Genomic DNA, 23103 nt, shown 5'->3' on the forward strand with positions numbered 1-23103 from the left:
ATTGCAAGCTCTAACTGCCTTCTTGATTTTGATTGGAGGACATTAGACGATTGGCATACTAGTGATCATGCACCAATCATTATAAACACCAACAAGGATCCGCCTTTGCAAAGATTGCCACGTTGGAATCTAGACAAGGCAGACTGGGTTAAATTTTGTGAGCTAAGTGAAATCGAAGGAAGAGCAGAACAGTTTGAAAGTGTTGATGATGCCATAGACCTACTGAATGGAATTCTTCATACAGCAGGAGTCAATTCAATTCCCAAAACAACAGGGTTATTCAAACGACGACCAGTCCCGTGGTGGTCTTCAGAACTAACTGCACTCCACAGAGCCACAAGAAGATCTCTAACACGATTGCGTAGACGCAGAACTGATGAGAATTTAATTATGTACAAGAAATGTAGAGCACAGTTCCGTCGTGCCATGAAAGAAGCAAGGCGCCAGTCATGGATGTCTTTTGTTTCCTCCATTAACAGTAGAACACCACCAACTTCTGTGTGGAGGAAAGTAAAAAAGATAGCTGGCAAATTCAGCCCCAACCCACCAGCAGTGTTGAGGGTGAATGGCCAGTATGTAACTGAAGCAAATGAAGTTAGCAATGCCCTGGCTAATCATTTTTCAAATGTATCTAGCAAGTGTGAAGGAGCCCCTGGTCACCAGTATAGGAGCACTGAAGAAAAGAAAATTTTAAATTTTGCAACAAGAAGGGAAGAGTCGTATAATTCTCCTTTCACTGAAAGAGAATTTGATTCCGCACTTGCTCATTGCAATGATACAGCCCCTGGACCCGATGGAATTCCATATGCAATGATTAAACATGTACATTTTAAGACAAAGCTATTTATTTTAAGTATTATTAATAGAATATGGCATGATCATAGTTACCCAAGTGTTTGGGAACTAGCCATTATTTTAGCTTTTTTAAAACCCGGTAAAGACAAGTTTTTAGCAGCAAACTATCGTCCTATTGCATTGACATCTTGTTTATGTAAAATCATGGAGAAGATGGTCAATGCAAGGCTGATATGGTACCTTGAAAAGAAAGGTATTTTATCACCGATTCAATGTGGATTCCGAAAAATGCACTCAACGACTGATGTGTTGATACGACTTGAGTCTTCTATTTGTGAAGCCTTTGCTTCCAAACAGCACCATGTTACAGTATTTTTTGACCTTGAAAAGGCATATGATATCACATGGAGATATGGTATTCTTAAAACCATTCATGAATTGGGATTGAGAGGAGAGCTGCCACTATTTATTCAGGCATTTCTTTCACGTAGAGTTTTTCAAGTGAGAGTGGGGGAAACTCTATCAGAGAGTAAGTGCCAGGAAGAAGGAGTTCCTCAGGGTAGTGTGCTGAGTGTAACCCTTTTTGCACTAGCAATTAATGGGATATCCTCAGCCATTCCCCAGGATGTTCTCTCAACATTATTTGTGGATGATCTCTCAATATCATTTGCTGGCACTAGAATGGCAATGGTTGAGAGAAAAATCCAACTCTCTATTGATAAAATTATCCAGTGGGCTGACATGAATGGATTTAAGTTCTCGACAAGTAAAACTACCATTGTCCATTTTTGTCGTATCCGGGGAGTACATCCAGACCCGGATATATACATTAAAGGTCAACGGATACCATGTGTATCGGAAACCAAATCTTTAGGTTTGATATTTGACTGTAGACTTACATGGGTTTCTCACCTAAAAGCACTAAAAGCTAAATGTGTTGAAGCTCTGAATATCTTAAAAGTATTGGCCCATACATCATGGGGGGCAGACCGCAATACTATTTTAAAATTATACAAGGCCTTGATTTTTTCCAAAATTAGTTATGGTTGTGAGGTATATTCCTCAGCCACCCCAAGCCGGTTAAAAATATTAGACTCGATACATCATGCAGGTATTAGATTATCTACTGGAGCTTTTAAAACCTCGCCTATCCCAAGTCTCCTTGTTGATGCTGGAGAGTTACCTCTAGACCTTTACCGAATGTCTTCCATTCTTCGGTATTGGTTTAGATTGCAAAGACTCCCTAGCTCTCTAGCCTTTCAGACTGCAAGCCTTGTAAGACACGCATCATACTTTGAGTTGCACCCAAAATCTCCTCAACCTTATGGCTTTCGGGTGAAACGATTTTTAAATAGTCTGGATATAATTAGAAATAAGGTACTTCCATTCAAGGTATCATCAACGCCTCCATGGAAATTACCTGACATATCTTTTTGTAAATACTTTATTGGAGTTAAGAAGAATATGACTGACTTAGAATCCAGGTCTCTTTTTATGGAACATGTCGAAGAACATAGGGGATCGACTTTTATATATACTGATGGCTCCAAATCTGATGCTGGCGTTGGATTTGGAGTACATGGTAATGATTTTAATTGTAGAGGTGCACTTCCTCTAACAGCTTCCATATTTACTGCCGAACTGTATGGCATATTAACCGCTATTGAGAAAATAGCTTTGGAAAAAGAGGGTAATTTTACAATTTTTAGTGATGCAAGGAGTGTTCTTCAAGCTTTAGAAGTTTTTAATTCTAGTAACCCTCTAGTTTTAAAGATTTTAGAATGGCTTTTTATTATTGGACGGAAAGGTATAACTGTTCGATTTTGTTGGGTTCCAGCACATGTAGGTGTGTCTGGGAATGAGAAGGCAGATTTACTGGCGAAGAATGCGGCATCCGAGTTGCTACCAAGGAGGTATCCCATTCCATGTAACGATCTCCTACCTTACATCAAGAAATTGGTATGTGATAAATGGCAACAGCACTGGGACAGTCAAGATGGCAATAAAATGAGGGAAGTAACAAATATCATATCACCTTGGAGGTATAACATGATTCCCCGAAAATGGGAGACGACTCTTTGTCGTCTCCGTATTGGTTACACACGGTTGACACACGAGTTTCTGCTGAAGGGCCAACACCAACCGTATTGCGAGGACTGCTTAGTACCTTTAACAGTGAGGCATTTGTTGACCGAATGCCCTAATTTTACTAACTTAAGAAATAGATATCTGTTTGAGGCTCGAGGTGAGGATGGCAGGTTTATCCTTGCCAAGATTCTTGGACATGATGTGTCTTACTATGCGAGCGGAATTTTTAGATTTATTTCAGAAGCAGGTCTTCTGAAAACTATTTAACTATTTTAATGACTTCTCAATTTTTATGGTTTTAATCGAATTCTCTTTTAATTTTCATATACAGTAAATGGTATCGGCGTCAATGACCTTAGATGTCAGGATGCCAGAAAACTTTCAATCAATCAATCAATCGTGGGCATATAAGGCGGAAGGCTCGCCCTCCCCTTCGCCGTAGAGGCCTTCCTTCCCCCTTCAAAGGGGTTAAGAGGCGCCTCTTCGGCTCGTCGTCACCACAGTCCTCTGCGGAGGAGACGACTCGCCGTTCTCCTGTCCTGCCAGCTACCAACCTAGACCTCTCCGGGGATCGTTCGCGATCCCCTTCGGAGGATGGTCGTCCTTCGGGACATTGTGACCTGTCGCCCAGACCATCTACCTCTAAAGCTCCTGATGCGTTTAACGCTCCACCTGATACTGCCACTGCGCAGTCTCCGGGCCCTTCGGGGCTGCAGGGACTTGAGCGCCCCTAAGCGCCAGGCACCGCCTGCCGATATTCCTGGTGATCCTGACATAGCGCCTCGGCGCTCGCCCTTAGGCGTTCGCGCCCCCGTTCCTGTTACGCGGCAGGGTCCCCCTGCCGCGCCCATGCCCTTCGGCGCCCCGTCGCCCTCCAGCAGTTCCTGAAGTAGCGCGAAAGCGCCCACCTGCGCATACGCGCCCTGCTCCTGATATAGCGCCCCCGCGCTCACCTGCGCATACGCGCCCCGTTCCTGATACGGCGCTCCTGCGCTCGCCTGCGCATACGCGTCCACCGGTGCCCCAGCGGCCACCTGCGCCCACGCGCCCTCCAGCGCCTCGGCGCCCCCCAGTTCCTGGTTCATCGTGCGCGGTCCAGGAGGTTCCTGAGTTGGCGCACAGGCGTCCACAGGTTCCTGCGGACTCGTCGCGCCCACGCGCACACCAACGCCATCGCGCCCACCTAGGGAGGCGAGCGACACGCGTCCGCGCGCAGTTCCAGCACCAGCGCCCACACGCTCATTCAACAACTCCCTCAACCTTTTCTCTTACTGGGTGATATGAATGGTAGACATCCTTTATGGGGTGATGTTTTGGCCAACACAAGGGGCAATATTATCTCATCAATTGTGGAGAATGAGGATGTGGGACTCCTTAATACAGGAGAGCCCACGCACTTCCATGTTCAGACAGGTACTTTGTCATGCATTGACCTTTCAATTGCAAGCTCTAGCTGCCTTCTTGATTTTGATTGAAAGACATTAGATGATTGGCATACTAGTGATCATGCACCAATCATTATAAACACCAACAAGGGTCAGCCTTTGCAAAGATCGCCACGTTGGAATCTAGACAAGGCAGACTGGGTTAAATTTCCTGATCTAAGTGAAATCGAAGGGAGAGCAGAAGTTTGAAAGTATTGATGATGCCATAGACCTACTGAATGGAACTGTTCATACAGCAGGAATCAATTCGATTCCCAAAACCACAGGACTATTCAAAAGATGACCAAGATGACCAGTCCCATGGTGGTCCTCAGAATTAACAGCCTTGCACAGAGCCACCAGAAAATCCCTGACTAGATTGCATAGACGCCGTAGGGATGAAAATTTGATATACAAAAAGTGTAGAGCACAGTTCCGTCGTGCCATGAAAGAAGCTAGACGCCAATCTTGGGTGGCTTTTGTTTCCTCCATTAATAGTAGAACACCACCATCTTCTGTATGGAGGAAAATAAAAAAAAAATTGCAGGCAAATTTACCCCGAACCCACCACCAGTGTTGAAAGTGAATGGTCAGTTTGTGACTGAAGGAAATGAAGTTAGCAATGCCCTGGCTGACCATTTTTCAAATGTATCGTGCAAGAGTGTAGCAGCTCCTGGTCACCAGTACAGGAGCATTGAAGGAAAGAAAATTTTAAATTTTGCAACAGGAAGGGAAGAATCGTATAATTCTCTTACTGAAAGAGAACTTGATTCTGCACTCGCTACTTGCAACGATACAGCTCCTGGACCCGATGGAATTCCATATGCAATGGTTAAACATGTACATTTTAATACAAAGTTATTTATTTTAAGTATTATTAATAGAATATGGCATAATCATAGTTACCCAAGTGTTTGGGAACTAGCCATTATTTTAGCCTTTTTAAAACCCGGTAAGGACAAGTTTTTAGCAGCAAGCTATCGACCTATTGCATTGACTTCATGTTTATGTAAAATCATGGAGAAGATGGTCAATGTTAGGTTGATGTGGTACCTTGAAAAGAAGGGTATTTTATCACCGATTCAATGTGGATTCAGAAAAATGCACTCAACGACTGGTGTGTTAATAAGACTTGAGTCCTTTTTTTGTGAAGCCTTTGCTTCCAAACAGCACCATGTGACAGTTTTTTTCGACCTTGAAAAGGCATATGATACCACTTGGAGATATGGTATACTTAAAACAATTCATGAACTAGGATTAAAAGGAGAACTACCACTATTTATTCAGTCATTTCTTTCGCATAGTTTTTCAAGTGAGAGTGGGGGAAACTCTATCAGAGAGTAAGTGTCAGGAAGAAAGAGTTCCTCAGGGGAGTGTGCAGAGTGTAACCCTGTTTGCACTTGCAATTGATGGGATATCCTCAGTCATTCCCCGGGATGTTCTCTCAACGTTATTTGTGGATGATCTCTCAATATCATTTGCTGGCACTAGAATGGCAATGGTTGAGAGAAAAATCCAACTCTCTATTTATAAAATTATCCAGTGGGCTGACATGAATGGATTTAAGTTCTCGACAAGTAAAACTACCATTGTCCATTTTTGTCGTATCCGGGGAGTACATCCAGACCCGGATATATACATTAAAGGTCAACGGATACCATGTGCAAGTGAAGCTAAATTTTTAGGTTTGATATTTGATCGTAGGCTTACATGGGTTTCTCACTTAAAAGCGTTAAAAGCTAAATGTCTCGAGGCTCTGAATATCTTAAAAGTATTGTCCCATACATCATGGGGGGCAAACCGCAATACTATTTTAAAATTATACAAGGCCTTGATTTTTTAAAAATTAGTTATGGATGTGAAATATACTCTTCAGCCACCCCAAGCCGGTTAAAAATATTAGACTCGATACATCATGCAGGTATTAGATTGTCTACAGGAGCATTTAAAACCTCGCCTATCCCGTCTCCTTGTTGATGCTGGAGAGTTACCTCTAGACCTTTACCGAATGTCTTCCATTATTCGGTATTGGTTTAGATTGCAAAGACTCCCTAACTCTTTAGCCTTTCAGACTGCAAGCCTTGTAAGACACGCATCATACTTTGAGTTGCACCCAAAATCTCCTCAACCTTATGGCTTTCGGGTGAAATGATTATTAAACAGTCTGGATATAATTGGAAGTAAGGTACTTCCATTCAAGGTATCATCAACGCCTCCATGGAAATTACCAGAGATATCTTTTTGTAAATATTTTGTTGGAGATAAGAAGAATATGTCAGACCTAGAAGCCAGGTCCTTTTAATGAACATGTTAAAGAACATAGAGGATCAACTTTTATCTATACTGATGAACATAGAGGATCAACTTTTATCTATACTGATGAACATAGAGGATCAACTTTTATCTATACTAAGCTCCAAATCTGATGCTGGCGTTGGATTTGGAGTACATAGTAATGATTTTAATTGTAGAGGTGCACTTCCTCTGATCGCTTCCATATTTACTGCCGAACTGTATGGCATATTAACCGCTATTGAGAAAATAGCGTTGGAGAAGGAGGGTAATTTTACAATTTTTAGTGATGCAAGGAGTGTCCTTCAAGCTATAGAAGTTTTTAATTCTAATAACCCTCTAGTTTTAAAGATTTTAGAATGGCTTTTTATTATTGGATGGAGAGGTATAACAGTTCGATTTTGTTGGGTTCCAGCACATGTAGGCTAGGTGTGTCTGGGAATGAGAAGGCAGATTCACTTGCTAAGAAGGCTGCATCCGAGTTGCTGCCAAGAAGGTATCCCATTCCCTGTAATGATTTCTTACCTGACATCAAGAAATTGGTTTGCAATAAATGGCAACAGCAATGGGATAGCCTAGATGGGAATAAAATGCGAGAGGTAACAAATGTCATATCTCCTTGGAGGTATAATATGATGCCCCGAAAATGGGAGACTTCTCTTTGTCGTCTCCGTATTGGTCACACTCGGTTGACACATGAGTTTCTGTTGAAGGGCCAACACCAACCGTATTGTGACGACTGTTTAGTACCTCTAACAGTGAGGCATTTGTTGACCGAATGCCCCAATTATAATCAACTTAAGGAATAGATATTTGTTTGAGGCTCGAGGTGAGGGTGGCAGGTTCATCCTTGCCAAGATTCTTGGAAATGATGTGTCCTACTATGCAAGTGGCATTTTTATATTTATTTCAGAAGCAGGTCTTCTGAAAACTATTTAACTTTTATGGCATTCAACTTTTATGATTTTAATTGAATACTCTTTTATTTTTTATTTTATTTTTATTTTTTATTTTTGTATACATAAATTAAATGTTACCGGCGTCAATGACCTTAGATGTCAGGATGCTTGAAAACTTTAAATCAATCAATCAATCAGCCCTGCAGGCGAACCCTCGTTTGTCGACTCCTCCTAGGGATCCCTCGATCCCCTTCCCTCCAGAGGGGGTGTCTGACAGCGCGACTGTCAGACAGCAGCCCTGGTTCGGCACCCTAGTCAGAGCCCTTGTGCAGGCGATTAAGCCAACCCTCTCTGATTCAGGTCACAAACCAGCGGCAGCTTCCTCCCCCCTAAAGTGGAAGAGAGGAGTCTCTCCCGTGGATCCTCCTCCGAGGCCTATTCTGTCCCCGCGCAGATCCTTACGCAAGGCTCCTACTCCCCCTCAGACCTTCTCGCCCTCCCCTGCGGAGGAGGATTACCCCTCCTCAGGAGAATCAGATGGGCCGGAATACTCCCCCACCGCACCAATGGGGGAGGTTCCACCTCTCCCCGAGAGGTCTTCTCGTCCAGAGGTGGAGAAGGACCTGCCTCCTTCGCTTCTCGAGTCCTATATCCCGCCCAGGAGGGAGCCTAAGGACTCTAAGACGATTCCCAAATCGTCAGCGAGGATCAGGCAGGAACCATCTAGAGCCGCCGAGGATGTCCACGTGTTCCCCCAGGAAGAGCCACTGGGGACGGGAGACTTCGCTGCAAGTCCTTCGGGAGGAAAGCACCAGGAGTCAGAACACGCGTTCTGGCAAGTCCTGACCCTCATGAGGAACCTTAATGGGATCCCAGACCCTGAGGTCCCACCTCGTGAAGGGAAGGACACGGTCCTAGACCGCGTCTACGGCACTCAGAAACCCTCTAGGCCCAGTGCAGCTTTGCCCTTGTCTCAAGGGATGAAGCGTGCCAGGGACAAGGTCGAGTGCCAGCTCTCTGAGCTTGCCTCCTCCAGCAGATCGAGTGCTGATAATAAGCTCCTCCCTCCTCCTCGAGTCCATCAGAGGAGGTACTTCGAGATCCTCGAGGAGTCTTCTCTGAGTATTCCCTTGCTCTACTCCGTGGAAGAACTCACAGGGGGAGTTCCTCTTGAGAGACTCCAACCGGCACGTGTCCTTCTCAGCCACCGAGATCCTGAGCCAGGAGAAGGTCACCAAGTGCGCCATGCAGGCGACTTCGTGGCTCGACATCTGGCTGGAGTCTCTGGGCATCCTGGTGCGGTCCGAGGACCTCTCCAAAGAAAGCACCAGGAAGGTGCTGGAAACCTTTCTTCTCTCGGGCACACGGACCATTGAGTTTCTGTCCCACATAGTCTCGAGCTTGTGGGCCAACACGATCCTCAAGCGTCGGGACGCTGTGGGCGAGAGGTTCCATCATAAGGTACCCAGTGCGGAGTCTAGCAGGCTCAGACACTCTTCCGTTCTCGGTAAGAGCTTGTTTGAGCCTAAGGACGTGGAGCTCACTGCCGAGAGGTGGAGGAAATCCAACCAGGATTCCCTCATCCATAGGGCCCTGACATCGAGGCCCTACAAACCTCCAGCAGTCCAGCAGCCCCGTCCTGCTAAGGACACAAAGAAGACGACCACAGCAGCGAAGCCCAAGGTGTCTAAGCCCTTTCCTGCCAAGAGCAGGAGGGGCAAGAAGTCCTCCAGGGGAGGCAAAAACCCTAGAGGTACCAGCCGAGGCCGGAAGCGCTAGGGTTGGCAATCCCCCTGCATGTCCACCAGTGGGGGGATGCCTTCAGAGTTGCGCGACAAGGTGGCAGCAACTCGGGGCGGATGCCTGGACGATCTCTGTGATCTCTCTAGGATATCGCGTCTCGTTCACAGCCTCTCTACCTCCCCTGACAGCGAACCCAGTGTCATTGAGCTCTTTTGCCATGGGATCGGCAAAAGGGCAGGCCCTCCGGGCCGAAGTCCAGACCATGTTGGAGAAGGACGCTCTCCAGGAGGTCGTAGACGGGTCCCCAGGCTTCTACAGTCGACTCTTTCTTGTGAGAAAGGCGTCTGGAGGCTGGAGACCAGTCATCGACCTCTCGACCCTGAACGGGTTTGTCAAGCAGACCCCGTTCAGCATGGAGACGGCAGACACGTTCAGACTTGCAGTGAGACCGCGAGACTTCATGTGCACACTGGACCTGAAGGACGCGTACTTCCAGATCCCAATCCATCCGTCTTCAAGGAAGTACAGTACCTGAGATTCTGCCTAGACAACAAGATCTACCAGTTCAAGGTGCTGTGTTTCGGTCTTTCCACACCTCCTCAGGTGTTCACCAGAGTTTTCACCATCATCTCTTCATGGGCTCACAGGATCGGCATCTGTCTCCTTCGTTATCTGGACGACTGGCTGATCCTGGCAGACTCGGAGGCAACCCTTCTTCGCCACCGAGACAGACTCCTCGATGTTTGCCAGGATCTGGGGATCGTGGTAAATCTCGAGAAGTCCTCCCTGCAGCCCTCTCAGAAACTGGTATATCTAGGCATGGTCATAGACACCAATCTCCACAAAGCCTCCCCATCGGACAAAAGGATAGCAAGGCTGAGGAAGGTTGCGAAACCTTTCCTCAATCGAGAGGAACTCCCAGCCCAATCGTGGCTTCGTCTCCTCGGTCACCTCTCCTCCCTGACCCGTCTCGTTCCCAACAGCCGCCTCAGAATGAGATCCCTCCAGTGGCGACTCAAGTCTCGGTGGAGTCAAGGACTCGACTCCCCGGACATCCCGATCCCCATGGGATCTGCGGAACGAGCGGACCTCAGCTGGTGGGTGGCAAACGAGAATCTACGAAAGGGAGTGGATCTTCTCGTCCCTTCCCCGGATTTGATGCTGTTTTCGGACGCATCAAACAAAGGGTGGGGGGCCCACGTTCTGAACCACAGGACCTCAGGCCTGTGGTCAGAATCAGAAAAGTACCTTCACATAAATCTGCTAGAAATGAAGGCCGTATTCCTGGATATTCAGAAGTTCCACCAAGTCCTGGCGGGCCACTCAGTGGTGGTGATGAGCGACAACACCATGGTCGTGGCTTATATCAACAAGCAGGGAGGTACCTTTTCGAAACAGCTATCCCATCTTGCAGTAGAGATCCTGAGATGGTCCGAAGTCCACTTGATTTCACTAGCGGCTTGCTTCATTCCAGGCAAGAGGAATGTGCTCGCCGACAGTCTAAGCAGAGTGACGCAGATAGTGAGTACCGAGTGGTCTTTGGATCCTCAGATAGCCAACAAAGTCCTGACTTTGTGGGGTTCCCCGACAGTGGATCTGTTCGCTACGGCGCTGAACACCAAGCTCCCGCTGTACTGCTCCCCAGTCCCGGACCCCAAGGCTCTCTGGCAAGATGCCTTCCAACAACGGTGGGACAACGTCGATGTGTACGCCTTTCCCCCGTTCTGTCTGATGAGGAGGGTACTCAACAAGACCAGAACATCGGTCAATCTCTCGATGACCTTGATAGCTCCGCTATGGCATCCTGCAGAGTGGTTTCCGGACCTTCTGCAGCTCCTCACGGAGATCCCGAGGGAGCTCCCTCCACGTCGCGAGCTACTCAAACAACCACACTCCAACATCTACCACAAAGCTGTAGCTTCGCTTCGGCTTCACGCCTGGAGACTATCCAGCTTCTCCTCACAGAGAGAGGATTTTTGCAACAAGTTGCGGAAAGGATGTCTGGCCACCTGCGCAAGTCATCCGCAGGAGTCTACCAGGCGAAGTGGCGAGTTTTCTGTGGTTGGTGCCGTGGAAGGGGTATCTCTCCCCTCGATGCCACTTTACCAGCAATAGGGGAGTTTCTCGTTTATCTGCGGGAAGAAATGCGCCTTTCAGTCTCGGCAGTGAAAGGCTATCGCTCAGCCTTAAGTCTTGCCTTCAGGCTCAAAGGAATGGACATTTCCTCCTCTCTGGAACTGTCTCTTCTCATACGGAGTTACGAGCTTACCTGCCCTCAGTCGGAAGTGAGACCACCTCCTTGGAACGTGGTTCGAGTTCTCAGGTCTCTTAAGAGACCTCCCTACAAACCACTACGCCAGGCTTCTGATCGCCACCTTACCTGGAAGACGGTGTTCCTGCTAGCTTTGGCCTCGGCCAAGTGAGTCGGCGAACTTCATTGTCTCTCCCTACGACGTCGCCCATTCAAGGGGATGGGGGGAGGTAATGTTCAGCTTCGTCCCTGAGTTTGTTGCTAAGACTCAGAATCCGGGAGTGCCGGACCCAAGATTCGACTCCTTCCAGGTTTCGAGTCTCCGTTCTGTAACAGATGACCCAGACCATCTCCTACTGTGCCCAGTCAGGAGTCTGAGGTTGTATCTTAAAAGAACAGCTGCAGTCCGCCCCCAGGTGCGAGCTTTGTTCGTGAGCACCGGGGAAACGAAGAGAAGGGTCACCAGGAATACCATCTCAGCCTGGATTCGTAAGGTAATCCACCTGGCCTTGAATCCTGACCCTCCTCCGTCACGTCGCCCTAGGGCGCATGACGTCAGGGGCGTGGTTACGTCCCTGGCCTTCAAGAAGAACTTTTCGGTGACGTAGGTCCTGCAAGCTGGGGTGTAGAAGCGTTAGACCACCTTCACGGCACACTACCTGCAAGACGTGACACACAGGAGGCTCGCTACGTTCTCTATCGGCCCTGTGGTGGCTGCACAACAGCTGGTCTAACCTCAGGCTCCTTATTGGACAAGTAGCAGAAGGTTGAGGGCATTGTTACCCAGTTTTTGTCTGTGTGAATGAAAAGACTGTCTGGCCCTTTTCTTTTCTTCATCCTCTCCTCCCTTGGAGAAAAACAGCATCCTGGGTCCTTTGCACAGCTGACCTCGAACTTCTGCAGGTAAACCATGCTCCCTTGTGTTCCTAGTATTAAGTATTAAGTTGTAATACTGTCATGTCCCCATACCCTGACGAGGTGGTATTGGGAGAGTCCTAGCCTAGATTTCCATCTGAAGAACTCCAGGTCAACTTCCTAGGACGAGTCACTGCTCACCTTCACACACAACTTACGTAGGCCGCGGCAGTCTCACAACTGCCTGCGAGGAGCAGGGGCCTCCTCGACCCTCGAGTTCTTTTAATAAACTCGGGTTCGGGGCCCCCGGGCAAGCCAAAGCCAGTATGGCAGGGGACTTGCCGCCCTTCCTAAGGGTTAAGTCACCCCATGTAAATAGCGTGGTTTGTATTTCAGTTACGGAACAAATGACAAATTCGTAGATAATTTGTATTTTTCCTAACTATACAAACCTTAGCTATTTACAGTTATGTGCCCGCCAGCCCTGTACCCCAAGATAAGTCCTACCTCTAAGTAAAGTGAACTATTCACCGGTGTGTGTGAGGGGGTAGGGGTAGCTAGCTACCCCTCCCTATCCCCCGCTAACTAGCGGTGGGGTAGGAAACCCTCGTTAAAACTTAATGGCTCGTCATTCAGCTACGCCGAAGTAATTACCCCATGTAAATAGCTAAGGTTTGTATAGTTAGGAAAAATAAAAATTATCTACGAATTTGTCATATTCTTTGAACATTCGAAAAAAGGGTAATTTGGGCAACACAGGAACATTGAAAATTGTGCATGTTACCCGAATCCCATTAGAAGCTAATTATGATGTGCTACATAAGATATGTGAATGCTACGGATTAATAAAAGAAATTAGAGTGAAACTTCAAGATGATAAATGGAACTCTTGGTTATCATTTAATTGTCATGAGGAAGCATTCAATGCAAGCCGTAACATTATGAATATTAAAGTAGGTAATATGAGTTTGTTCCGTAACCGAAATACAAACCACGCTATTTACATAGGGTATTACTTTCGGCGTAGCTGAAATCACGAGCCATTAGATTTTAACGAGGGTTAAACTACCCCCACGCTAGTTAGCACGGGGATAGGGGAAGGGTAGCTAGCTACCCCTCCCGCCCCCCCACACTGGTGAGCTGCCTCACTTCACTTTTGGCTCGGACGATGAGCAGACGTCTCTGTCCCGTCCTCGCATGGCAGCCATTAATGTTTTGTCTTTACTTAATTACTGTACTTACTTTTCTTATACTTAATATATATGTAAACATTATGTTTATGTATATATTTGAGTATAGAAATACAGTAAGTTTCCTTTTCAGTGTTTGTGCTGTCTGTGTGCAGGAAGTCCACTCAATTGTACAACAACATTTCCGTTTGGTTCCAGGCCCCCACGGTGACATTTCATGGACCGCGTTCTCTCCCTTGGTCCTTAGGTCTTCCCTTCGGCAGGCGCCGTGGGGAATCGTCATCGCTGGACTTTATTTATTAATCTGGTTCTCCGCTGTTCCTCCTTCCCTACGGGGAACTTGGTCTTTCAGCGTAGTGAACATGGGAGTTTAGTTTGACTACGGTCTCTCTCTCTCTCTCTTGAGGTCGTTCACCCTTTTATTACTACAGTGAACCCTCGTTTATCGCGGTAGATAGGTTCCAGACGCGGGCGCGATAGGTGAAAATCCGCGAAGTAGTGACATCATATTTACCTATTTATTTAACATGTATATTCGGACTTTTAAAACCTTCCCTTGTACGTAGTACTGTTAACAAACCACCCTTTAATGTACAGAACACTTAATGCATGTACTACAGCACCCTAAACTAAAACAGGCACAAATATTAAAGGCGATTTTATATCATGCGTTTCCTAAACACCTAAAAAGCACGATAATAAATGGCAACCAATGTTTTGTTTACGTTCATCTCTGATCATAATGAAGAAACAAACTCATTTAGTGTACACATATATGTATAGGTTAGTTTTTGCATCGATTATATTGATTATACAGTACTGTATGTTGATTTTTTTATTACCAATGTTTTAGTTTACGTATTTTTCTTAGGACTTCCAAATGAAATCTTTTTCTTTATGACGCCGCCTGAAACGACAGCGTGTACGCTCAGTAAACAACCACGCTCAGAACAAACAAGGCATTTAACGCGCATGATGATAGTGATAAATAATGATACAGTACATACAGTATTTACAGTAAAAGCATTTACAAAATATGTTACCTTACAAATATAAATTATACAGTACTTGTACGTAGCAAAGCAGGAAAACAATTTGAGAGAGAGAGAGAGAGAGAGAGAGAGAGAGAGAGAGATTGTTTTACTGTACGTACGTAAATGTAAATTTTAAACAAAAAAAATATGATAGGTTACAACATGTAGACTTTTAAAACCTTCCCTTTAACTTAATGCATACAGTACGTACATTACTAAACTATAAAACAGGCAGTAAGAATATTAAAGTAAAAAATAAAGATTGTTACTGTACTCACCACGAAAGAAGTTGAAGAAAAACTTGAATGGTGATGGCGATGAATTTGCTGCACAGTAGAAATGATGATGATGAAGCTGATGATGTGTTCTACTGTGCAGTCAATGATAGTATTTTACGTCTCTTCAGACGGAGGTGTCTTTTCCTGGGACACCTCTTCAACTTCTTCCTGGGAAACTTCTTCAATTTCTTCCGAAGGCGTACTAGCAGGAGGAACTGGCTCTTTTTTGCGAGGCTGGAAGAACATTGTGATCGGAAGTTGTTGCCGCTGCTTCTTTTTTCGATCCAAGAGCATCCTGTAGGGAGTCATGATGTCATCGACCTTATTGGAGAATTGCATCGAGCGAACCATATCCTCGTCCCACTCTTGTAACATTTCTTTCGCCTCCTTGATATGGTTGCAGAACTTGGCAAGCCGTTCTAATGTTAAGCCCGTTTCTTCGACATTTTCTTGGGTCTCTTCCTGGGTACCCTCACTCTCTTCCTCACTTGCCGATTTCGTCAGGTCTTCGAGGTCTGCGTCAGTTAGGGGCTGGGAATGGCAGTCCAACAACTCGTCGACGTCTTCAGTCGTCATGTCGCCAAACCCGTCACCTCCAATTATGGCAGCCAACTGCACAGATTTCCGTATTGCAGAGTGTTGGATTTCCGACGGAGTAAATCCCTTGTCGTCGTAAACAATATCGGGCCACAGCTTCTTCCAGCTCGCATTCACGGTTGCAGGTTTCATCTCTTGAAGTGCCTTCTGAATATTCTGCAGGCACGTGGCTATGGTGTACTGCCGCCAGTACGCCTTCAAGTTGAAATCTTCATCCTCGTCATCTTGGGCAGCATCCACACACGCAACGAGGTCCGCCAAGGTATTCTTCGTGTAGAGGGCCTTGAACGCCCTGATAACCCCCTGGTCCATCGGTTGAATTAATGACGTGGTGTTGGGTGGCAGGAACTCAACCTGAACGCCCTCACGCGACAGGTCAGTTGCGTGTCCACCAGCGTTATCCATAAGGAGAAGGATCTTGAATGGCAAGCCCTTCTCTAAGAGATATTCATGGACTTGCTGGATGAAACACTGGTGGAACCAGTTGGAGGTCAGCATCTTCGTAATCCATGCTTTTTGATTATGCATCCAGTACACGGGAAGGAGATTCTTATTTTTATTTTTCAAAGCGCGAGGATTTTTCGACTTATAAATAAGCCCCGGCTTTAACAAAAATCCAGCAGCATTGCCACACATCACGAGGGTAACGCGATCCTTGAATGCCTTAAAGCCAGAGGCTTTGGCTTCCTCTTTGAACAGGAAAGTTCGCGACGGCATTCTCTTCCAAAACAAGCCAGTCTCATCCATATTAAAGACTTGTTCCGGCTTGTATCCACCTTCGGCGATAATATTCTTGAACGTCTGGTTCACGTAAGTTTCAGCAGCGGCAGTGTCAGCGGAAGCAGACTCCCCATGCAGGGAAACGCTTTTCAGGGCGAAGCGTTTCTGAAACTTCGCGAACCATCCTTTGCTTGCGGAAAAACGTTTCTGAGGCTGGGAATCAGTGGATGTCCCTGGTTGAGGATCATCTGCATCATCATCATCTTCAGCATGGTTGCCGTCGTCGTCTTTAGGTTCCTTTGCAGCAAAATTCTCATATAAACTCAAAGCCTTTGTTTGGATGGTGTTCGTATCCAAGGCTATGTTCTTCTTCCGGCAGTCGGCAATCCACACAGCTAAAGCACCTTCCATGCGTACGATCATTTTATTACGCGTTGTAACGACTCGCTTCGCTGATCTGCTAAAGGTGATTGCAGCAGTCTTTCTAATGTTCGCCTCGTCCTTTTTTATATAGCGAACGGTGGATTCGTTGATGCCAAAATGGCGGCCGGCGGCCGCGTAACTTCTACCATCTTTTAACATGTCGAGAAGCGTAACCTTCTCAGCTATCGTCATCATCCTTCGGTGGCGTTTAGGCTCACTACCAGCCTTAAGAGAAGCAGAACGCTTAGGAGCCATTACAGTAGGATTTACGTACAGTACTGTAACAAAAAGTTCAACTTAAAAAGGTCGCACACAGCACAGATTAAACTTCACAAACTTAAGAACGTCTACTCAGCGATACGCGGTAACAGAGAGTGAACGATCCAGCCCCGCGAGAACTTTGATGCTGCGGGTAGGAGATGCGGGCAAAACACCAATCACAGGCTAGATAACAAAACTTGAGTTCTGATTCGTCATCTATCAGCGCTTGAACCAATCACAACCCGTCTTACAGTACTATGATGTGTTGGTTACCTACTCATAGAAGATGCCCCGCGCATACTGAACGTACGTAGATTAAGTACAATACCGTAATAATAATAAATAATGATAATAATACTGTACAGTAATAATAATAATAATAATGATAATAATAATAACAATAATAATTTTATTAACAACAACAACAATAATAATAATAATAACAATAATAATAATACAGCTTTACGTACGCTATTTTACGCCTCTCTCTCTCTCTCTCTCTCTCTCTCTCTCTCTCTCTCTCTCTCTCTCTCTCTCGTACGCTTATTCGAAATGTGATTTTTGCAACAAAGAATATTATTGGATGCAGTACTGTACTACGTACGTATACATACAAAAGATTCATGGAAAAGAAGCACATCCATTACAGTACACACCATTCTAATATGGTATGACTGCATCTGATTTGCGTTTCATGTTCGATTTAATTTTACTACGTACTGAATTATCGTATGATCACATTCTCTTTTCGTGTTTTATTTCTTTCTGTGCTGAATTATATATCATATGTAATGCAATGAACAATCAGTAAGAGCAGATATTACTAATTACAGTATTAATGGAATTACAGGTAACAAAATATCGTATTTGGTTGTCTTCAGATTTCGCGGTATTTTCGAATTTTCCGGAAAATCCGCGATATGTATATATATATGGGTTATGGGAAAACCCCGCGAAGTGGTGAATCCGCGATTGTCGAACCGCGAAGTAGCGAGGGTTCACTGTACTACGGCGTCAATGACCTTAGATGTCAGGATGCCAGAAAGCTTTCAATCAATCAATCAATCAATCACTGTACTACGTATTACGGTAGCTTCCTTCCCGTTGCGGGTTGAGTTGCTACTCCGTTATTTTGTCTCAATTATTTTTAATCAAATCTAATTATATTTGTTAACTTTTCAGCTGTGTAGAACGCTTCCCTTCGTGGTTCATTCATTCTTACTATTAGTGAACATTCTTAGATGAATTACATAATTATAATTGGTATAATTCTGGGCAGCTGCAGGAGCTCCTCTTCGGAGGGTTTGTCTTTATGGTCAGCTTGCTGATCCAACGGCCCTAAGGGGCGCCTTCATCAGTTCTTCTGGTCCCTTCTACGTAGTGTTCTCCTCTCTCTTTCGCGAGAGAGTCTCTCGTTCGCGAGGAGGACACTCATAGAGACTCCTCTTCGGAGGACTCCCCTGCTGTTGTTGCTGAAGGCTCAGTTCCCCCCTCCGAATATCATTCGAGGGGGCAGCTGAGTCCAGCAGTCTCTCCTGCGAGTGTCTCTCCCCCTCGGGGGAGTTCACTAACTGAGACTCCTCTTCGGAGGACTGATGATGGTGCTCCTGTTCGTGGTTGTCTTCATCTTCAGTCGCAGAGGATCCTCAACGAGAACAGACCGTTACAGCTGCTTCGCTAGACCTTTCGGCAGATCGTTCGCGATCTCCGACACCTGCCAGACCTTCTTGTCTTCCATCTCCGTTCCTGGACGCAGATGCTCAGTGGGCGCTACTCCACCCCGTTTTTCGACGGGCACCGGTCCCTTCGGGGCAAAGGGCTTATCTCACAATGTGAGTAAGTCCCTTAGTGCCAGGTTTTTACCTGTGCAACCTCAGCGAGCGCGCAGTAGTTTGCAAATACTCTCCTGCTGTGGACCAGTCTTCTGCTGAATCAACACTCCAGCGATCTCCTGTAGCTGAGTCTCGCCGTAGATCTCCTGATCGCCAACGCTTCTGGGACCTTCTGTGCGGCTACGCGCCTTGTGCACCAACGGTCTCCTGAACGCCCACGATCGCCTGCTCTCCGGCGCACATCTGCGCCCCCTTTCCTGATGTGCGCAATACGCACCAACGTTCGCCCCCGCGCCCACGATCTTCGGATCTGGGCGCAGGCAAGGAATTTATTCCTTCGCCTCCTCGCCGACGATCTCTCTGGTTCTGCACCCTCGCTGATATCTTCTGGCCACGCAACTACGCGCCTACGATCTTCCGGTTCCTGCCTCGTCGCGCGCAGTTCAAGAAGTTCCTACGCTAGCGCACAGGCGTTCACAGGTTCTTCTGGAGTTTCGCGCCAAGCGCGCCCTCGCGCGGTTCCAGTTCCAGCACGCTTCCACTTCACACCCCGCCACCCAGGAGACACCTAAGCTAGCGCACGGGCGCTCACAGGCACCCCTGGGCTCTCCTTGCACGCCAGCGATCTCCTAAGAGCCCGCCCCCCAGATGCTGAAGCCTTGATGAGGATGGGGGGCTTAGGGATTAGCAGCTGGGCTCTAATGAACAGTGGGAACTACTTCCCATTGGACCTCGGTGCCCAGCTGTCGATTCAACTAAATCAGTCAGCACTTTCTCTTTTACTTTTGATTATTTCTTTTTTTTTCTCCCATCTCTTCCTTTTGGGCTTGATATTGTTGAAGACTTTGGCATGTTCGATTTTACTTTGGATGCTGCTTTGTATTTGGCAGAGTGTGGGATGGACTGCATTCCATCTCAACCTGTGCCAATTTAGACGCCATCACCCTCTGGCAGACCCCATTGGGTGCAGACCAAGTCTGTTAAGAGTCGGGCTCCAGTGATCCGGTCTTAAGTCACCCATATTTGCGGGTAATGGGTGACGCCAGGCATTGGAGTCGACGGTGTGAGGGGTTAACTACCCCCACTGACCAGTGTACGCCCACCTTAAGAGAGGCAGCCCCTCTATAATAGAGGACTGGTCCCCGCTGAAGCCTCTTCTCGTGTTGGGCCACATGGGATAGGAGGACTGATATCCTCCGATAAAAAAAAAACCCAACACCTCTGTTGACGACCTGGAAAATACAAACATGGACCTTGGTACAGACAGCTCCAACTCGGGTTCTAACATTGTAACGTTAGAACCTTATTCACGTCATGTGAATAATAAAACGCTAGAGAAGAAGAGAGAGAGAGTGAAAAATGATGACAGTACAGCAAGATATAGAAAACTAGAAGTATTACCTGGTCACTATGAAGTAGTGAATTATGAAAAAAATTTTTATCTTGGAATTTGAAAACGGAAGAAATGAGCATATAAATGTTTTTAAAGCTAATAGAGAAATAGTTACTTTATGTGGAGGGCAGCCAAAAATTTTACCCCAGGGAAATGGAAGTCTCTTGATAGAGACACTGTCCCCATTACAAGGTGAAAGGTTAAAAACACTTACAACATTGAATGGTCATAGCGTAAAATGCGTTTCACACCCTACTTTCAACCAGAGTAGAGGTGTGATATATGCTCCAGAATTGTTGGATATAGAGGAGAAAGAAATAGAGGATGAACTGAAAAGTCAAGGAGTAGTTAAAGTAGTCAGAATGAGAAAGAGAGTTGGAGAACAACGTATCCCTCTTGCTACTCTGATTATAACATTTGATCAATGCCGATTACCAAATGTTATAAAAGCTGGATGGCTATCTTTGAAGGTAAAACCATATATCCCGTCACCATTGCGATGTTATCATTGCCAAATGTATGGCCATTTAAGCCAGAAATGTAAAGAAAAACTAAACAATAAGCCAGCTGTTTGTGCCAACTGTGGAAAAAGTAGTCATGGAGTATGCATAGAAAACCCTAATTGCATACATTGTGGGGAAGCACACCCAGCTACATCTAAAAGCTGTGTAAAGTTTATTTTTGAAAAAGAAATCCAGGCCATTAGGACCATGGAAAGGGTTACTTTTAAAGAGGCTCGTAAAAGAGCTCTTGAAAAGCAAATAAGACCAGGGCAACCTTTTTCAATGGTTCTGAAGAAAAGAGGTTGAAAGTCCCATCGAAAATCTATATCCAGAAATTGTGGAAAAATCAAAACGGACACTTAAAGATCTGAAAATTATTCAAAAGCCAACTACTCCGATTTTAAACAATAGTACAAACCTCTCACAGGCCGTTTCCTTGCCTGATCTGATGGAGGTTGCACTCGAAACCAATTTACCTGGTGAACCCGTAGTGGGGAAGGTGCAAAAACCTGACAGATCACAACCTTTTAATCGAAAAAGAGAGAGACCTCCCTTCCTCTCTCCTCCTACCATAAGAAACATTAAAGTCACGACTTCCAATAAATATGATATCTTGTCTGCTGATGTTTCTGAACAACTAGAAGGTAAATTGAACCAATCAGAAATTCAAGTTGAGGTCCACCATCCTCCTCAACAATTAGATCAAAAGGACACAAAGAAAAAGAGAAACACAAAACCCACTATATCAAGATCCTCTCTAGAGTTACCTCCGGGAAACATTGTTAGATCAAATAGTGCCATTGGGAAGACTTCATCTAAGGTGTCTTCCAAAAAATAAAACATAGTTTTTTCCTCCATTCTGCAATGGAATTGCCAGGGTTTAAGGGCGAAATATGAACAACTTAAGCTCCTCATACGTGAGCACTCCCCTATTACAGTATGTCTACAAGAAAGCAAGCTCGATGCTAATACTCCTTGTCCTCGAGAGTATGTTAGCTATAGGACACCATATGATCAACGAGCAGGGAGCCATGGGGGAAGTCTTATATACGTTCGTCGAGATGTTCCCCAAATATCTTTGTCTATCTGTACCCCTCTGCAGGCAGTGGCTGTACAGATTGATATAGGGAGAAAATACACAATCTGTTCTCTTTACTTGCCTCCAAATGATAACATCTCATATGATAATATAGTAGAGGTGATTAAACAACTCCCACAACCCTTTCTCTTACTAGGAGACCTTAATAGTAGACATCCTTTATGGGGTGATGTTTTAGCAAATGCAAGGGGTAATATTATATCGTCAATTTTGGAGAATGAAGATGTCGGACTCCTCAATACAGGAGAGCCCACACATTTTCATGTACAGACAGGTACCTTGTCCTGCATTGACCTATCAGTTGCAAGCTCTAACTGTCTTCTCGATTTTAATTGGAGAACATTAGATGATTGGCATACTAGTGATCATGCACCAATCATTATAAACACCAACAATGGTCCACCTTTACAAAGATCACCTCGATGGAATCTTGATAAGGCGGACTGGAATAGATTTCGGGAGTTAAGTGAAATTGAAGGAAATGCAGAACAGTTTGAAAGTGTTGATGATGCCATAGACTTACTTAATGGAACTCTTCACACAGCAGGAGTGAATTCCATTCCCAAAACAACTGGGATATTCAGACGACAACCAGTCCCCTGGTGGTCGTCAGAACTAACTGCCCTGCACAGAGCCACAAGAAAGTCTTTAACTCGATTGCGCATGCACCGTAATGAGGAGAATTTAGTCATATACAAGAAATGTAGAGCACAGTTCCGCCGTGCCATGAAAGAAGCTAGGCGCCAGTCTTGGATGTCCTTTGTTTCCTCCATTAACAGTAGAACACCAACATCATCTGTGTGGAGGAAAGTAAAAAAGATAGCAGGAAAATTCACCCCAAACCCACCACCAGTGTTAAAGATAAATGGCCAGTATATGACTGGAGCAACCGAAGTTAGCAATGCCCTGGCTGACCATTTCTCAAATGTATCGTGCAAGTGTGAAGCAGCTCCTGGTCACCAGTATAGGAGCAATGAAGAAAAGAAAGTTTTAAACTTCGCAACAAGAAAGCAAGAGTCATACAATTCTCCTTTTACTGAAAGAGAATTTGATTCTGCTCTTGCTACTTGTAACGATACAGCCCCTGGACCCGATGGAATTCCATATGCAATGATTAAACATGTACCTTTTAATACAAAGTTATTTATTTTAAGCATTTTTAATAGAATATGGCATGATCATAGTTATCCAAGTGTTTGGGAACTAGCCATTATTTTAGCCTTTTTAAAACCCGGTAAGGACAAGTTTTTAGCAGCAAACTACCGACCTATTGCATTGACATCTTGTTTATGTAAAATCATGGAGAAGATGGTCAATGCAAGACTGATTTGGTACCTTGAAAAGAAGAATATTTTATCACCCATTCAATGTGGATTCAGGAAAATGCACTCAACGACTGATGTGCTGATACAACTTGAGTCCTCCA

General features: G+C 45.5%; 1 long non-coding RNA gene across 2 annotated transcripts in view; it reads left to right on the plus strand.

The window, feature by feature from the left end:
• Positions 1-23103, plus strand: part of LOC137657044 (uncharacterized) — a 127630-nt gene that overhangs the window by 79250 nt on the left and 25277 nt on the right. The window lies entirely within an intron of this gene.

The sequence above is a fragment of the Palaemon carinicauda genome, chromosome 18, assembly GCF_036898095.1.
Source record: "Palaemon carinicauda isolate YSFRI2023 chromosome 18, ASM3689809v2, whole genome shotgun sequence".
Taxonomy (NCBI): Eukaryota; Metazoa; Arthropoda; class Malacostraca; order Decapoda; family Palaemonidae; genus Palaemon; species Palaemon carinicauda.